Raw genomic sequence first — 5,114 nt, 5'->3', positions numbered from 1 at the left:
TAACTTACAAGCAGGTACTCTCGGCGTACCGCAGCAATTTAACTCAAGTAATAGAGACAAGTCTTCCGGTTTACATTACATATCAGATACGCCTCTTTCAGAGCATGGTGATATTCTAGCTCCATACTTAGCAATCATTCATAACCGCTCGCTCGACGGAAGATCCGTACCTAAGGACGCGAAAGTTGCGTAGGTCAGACCAATATTCAACAAAGGAAACAGAAAGTAATCCGCTAAATTACAGACCCATAACACTGACTTCTATTTGCAGTAGGATAATGGAACATATACTATGTTGGAACATTAATAAGTTCTTAGAAGAGAATGATTTATTATCTTTATCTTTCCTAAAGCCAAGCTGATCGTCATCTAACAGAGCCCCAATTCTAATGTTATTTTGTCCATGTTGGACCTTGTGAACTGAACTCCGCGGCCATTAATGATTGTTGGTGAATGATGTAACCACCCATAATTTGTGGCTGGTTGCGTGATCTTCAATTTTTCACTCTTCTGTATATAATTCTTGTCGTCATCTTGGCTGCATGAGCTGTTAAAATGATCGTGCTATAGTTAACGCACTTACCTGCCCTCGCTGTCTTCCGAACTGTGTGGACAGTATTTTTCTGGAAATCTGATTGTGCGCCTCCAAAACCCATAAATTCTATTCAACAACATCCATTACTAGATCCCGTATGACTTACATATCGTCTCCTGTTTCTTTATCTGTCACGTCATCCGACAGTTCATCGGCCTTCAAGTGGCCTTCAGTGTACTTTCTCCTCTTATTCTCTCTCTCCCCTGAACCTAGCAAGGGAATTCGTCTGTTACTGTTTTGACTGTTTTGACTTCTCCGAATGCTGACTCAGTCCTTCCGACAACAATTTCTATAGCTGATAGAGGATCGAAACGGACTGACGCATAAGAGTCACTCTCGATGTTATATAGCGTTCATGGCACTTCTTTTATTGACTGTTTCATGTTGTTGCAGTACAGTAAATATTAACACCGTTTGTAGTCCCTGATATTACATCCACTTTCAAGAGGTTCTCTCCTAAAACTAAACATGAATATTGTTTGTGTGCTGAGTTACTGGGAATTGGAAAAAATGGCATACTGTCACTAAGTGATTGGTTGATTGTGTTACTTTACTTCTATATTTTTACCCCACTGTTCACATGATTACTTCATAAAACTGTAACATGTTTCGACCAGCCAGTGGTATCCGTTTGCAGCATTTGCATTAAGTCTGAGGATGAGCAATGGCTGATCGAAATAGGTTATCGCATTGTGAAATGATCATGTGAGTTACGTCGGAAAAATAAAAAAAATAAAGGAACGTACTGGATATTACTCGATCTATGAAAGAAAGTGGGATCTGCGTGAGTCAGTACGCCTTCATGTGAGACTTGCGTGGTTCTCCAAGCAAACCAGAAAGATTTCGTTCAAAATTTCTATTCGAAGTTGAGCATGAATCGCGAGATACATTTGAGGTGCTAAAAGTGGGTAGGATGCAAAAGAGAGAATGAGTTAGTTTTGAAGCAACACATCGACGGTAGACTATCCGCTCTCCAGACTAGCCATAAACATGTCCTATCTCCATTTCAGAACGGTAATAACCTCCAGTAATTGCTTCTCCTTCGCGCAATACTCTCTAAGGGCCTGAGTATGTAGCGTTCTCTGCAAAATGCAACTTCATCTGACAATCATTCTGGCAAAGAAATACCGCATAGCCATATCTCATCCCTGGCAATAGCTTATAAATTACTCCGTTAAAATTTATTCTGTCTTCCAACGCCGATCCTTTCTCTCATTATGAATTCAAGTCTTAACACATCTACAAATATTAGCTTTTCACATGATTTGAAAGCTGCGGTGGATTTCCCTTTCACATTTCTAAAGCAGTAAATCGCAAAGCAAAGCCATTTCCGTAGTTTCTTCTTGTCGGCGCACAAGTAACGAAGGCACATTTAACACACTGCTTGCCTTTAACGAAGAAAATTATGCATAGATCGTAAAAGTCAAAGATACACAAACAAAAAGAGCTGAAAAATGCTGCTTTTCCAATGTGTAACTACGAGGTATGTAATCCAGTGTTTCGCGCATAGAGTAGGAATATTTATGGAGTGAGAATACACACGCACCGAACAAAATTTTTGTTACTAATGATTCATTGGCGTTCAAAGTTGTGTATTTTCCAAAGTACTGCATGAAAAACTATTGAGAATATTGGGACACTCAACAAGTCCGAAAAACTAAACTTTTCAGTAGACATAAAAAAATTTCAGGTCATAATAAATAAGCCGACATTCCTTTTTTCTTCACACTTTTCGTTAAAATGAATGTAGAGGGAAGGCGCCAATCCACTGCAGACAGTCTTGATTCACTTTCTTGTCGTTAAGTTAAAACCGATTCAGTGAATATGTGGGCTTTCTCAATATTTTGTAATAAATAAGTGTAAAACATTAACTTAACTCATACTTTATTCCTAATATGAACAAAAATGCCTTCTTTCCACTCTCTTTCGCATTATACTCCACGCATGATTCATTCTTTGACTCGTTGTTGTTGTTGTGGGCTTCAGTCCTGAGACTGGTTTGATGCAGCTCTGCATGCTAGTCTATCCTATGCAAGCCTCTTCATTGACTCGTATGTTGGTCAATTTTGTATATCTGACTAGAAACTCTGGATGATTTCTTTTCTTTTTTTGGCATTAATGGTAAAAATCGCGATAGGTCATGCATTTTCTTCTCATTTATAAGCACATGATCTTTGTAAGCCTGTCTTACAGGGCTTGTTGAAATTATAGACGGGTGTCCAGTTGGAATGTGTGCTCTTCTGCTCCATCAATGAATGGCCTAATTTTAACAACACCAAGACTTTAAAATGAATAGGAGAACTGCATGAACTGTGTTACATAAAAGTGCTATTTGTTATTTCTTTGTATAGCCCTTCCTTGTGTATCAGTGGAAATAGCATTCTTTTCGTAGAACTTTGGCCACCATTCCTTAAAATATAGCACCTCTTCCGTTTACTTTATATTTTTACCCCACTGTTCACATGAACAGAACTGTAAAGTCACAGAGTTTGCAGCGTGACCATCAAATGGCGTTAAGAGTCAGTGCCTAGAAGAAATGGCGACAAAGCAAGAAAAGAGTTCTTGTGTGTTGACTTCCGACAACAATTTCTATAGCTGATAGAGGATCGAAACGGACTGACGCATAAGAGTCACTCTCGATGTTATATAGCGTTCATGGCACTTCTTTTAATGACTGTTTCATGTTGTTGCAGTACAGTAAATATTAACACCGTTTGTGGTCCCTGACATTACATCCACTTTCAAGAGGTCCTCTCCTAAAAGTAAACATGAATATTGTTTGTCTGCTGAGTTACTGGGAATTGGAAAAAATGACATACTGTCACTAAGTGATAGGTTGATTGTGTTACTTTACTTTTTTGGTATTTTTACACCGCTAATTCTTCATATTCTTTCAGCAGATGTATCCTATCCATGCTTCTAATTTTCCTTTACACCAAGCTGAATTCTCTAGTACACAGAAGGTAATACTGGCCTCTTTATCAGAAAGTAATGGATTATGAATGTTCCCCGTGCCACTAGCATTAAACAACGTCACCATTACGTGGTTTTTATCTCGTCCTCCGCAAGAGTCGGAGAACATGAGAAGGTGTTTGACATGTTGTTCAACATATTCATATCTTACTTTTTTCATTATTTACTGACATTTGTCACTAGCATCACCACTGTCTGACATTTCACGACCAATAACAATAGAAATCGATTAAATCAAAGAGAAAGAGGCAATATCCATTATTCACTCTCATTAAAACAATGCTCAAACTTAAAAATTTTTGAGAGGCTATATCTTTCGTACATGCGGGATTTCTCTTCAGTTTAGGTAATACAGTGGCTCCATAACAAAACAGACAGTGCCAGAATATATGGTTTTTCCCTGTATCATGATTGGCTCTATAATTACGGAAAGCATAAATTCATAGGTAACTCGGTTCTGACCGAAAACAGACATATTGGGTTTCTCAGTATTCAGAGTTAAACTCGTTCAAAACTACCGTGACTTTGTGTACGGGTTTCACAGGTCTGTTAATTGCGCACATTTAACAACTGGAAAGGCACTTGGCTGAAAGTTTTGAAGAGATAAGTGCAAGAATATTTCGATCGTAAATAACTTTTTTCTGGGTTGAGGAAGGAGATGGGCAGGAGGAGTTATTAGAAAGGAAAAGATAGCTTCTGCTACATTGTACGTTTAAGACTGATCTTGATCGTGATACCGAGTCTCTGTTTTAATATATTTTGTTGTTTTAATAAATCAGTTTCTTAGTACGCTAAAGTCTCCCGAAAAACATCGAATTAAGACCTATAAAATGTATCAAAGTAGAGATTCATCACATTATGGACTATTTTTAGGAAGAGTACGCTTTTGCTTTTACTTTTTTGTACCATACGTTTAATCTTCGTCCACCCTAAATTAATCGAGTATACTCACTCTCCACGTCATAGGTGCTGGTGCTACAGTTTCCTTAGTGGTCATTTTAAAATAAACTTAACAGTGTGGAGATCTTTATATTCCGAAGGTAACGACTCAGGAGTATATATATATATATATATATATATATATATATATATATAATCTAGCGCTTCGAAATACAGTATATGGCCACACAGTCACATAAGTACGCTCCACGATATTAACTGTTTATTATACTGTGGCAGATATCATGACTGTAATCTCCTGTCTCGACCTTTCGACAGTTCTTCGATCTGCACACGTTTCACTTATAATGTGGATAGGTGTAGTCAAGGAGCATGTTAACTCATCATTTTGTGGTAACCCACCATTTTGTATCGAATATGACATTTTGATCAGTCTATGGATGTTCACAATTTATCACTACGAACTAGCAATTTACGGGAAGCTTTTTAGAGTGTTTAAATTGCATTACGTCAAGTCTATGCAATACATAACGATACAAATAAGGTAGTGGTACTTGAGCACAAATTATTACAAGGTTGTGAATACTTAGTGAAGAAGATTTTACAAATGAAATATTTTTAGTTTTCTATGGAAGCAGGCACTTCC

This window comes from Schistocerca gregaria, chromosome 3, assembly GCF_023897955.1.
Source record: "Schistocerca gregaria isolate iqSchGreg1 chromosome 3, iqSchGreg1.2, whole genome shotgun sequence".
NCBI classification, from domain to species: Eukaryota; Metazoa; Arthropoda; class Insecta; order Orthoptera; family Acrididae; genus Schistocerca; species Schistocerca gregaria.
This window is presented reverse-complemented; position numbering follows the sequence as displayed.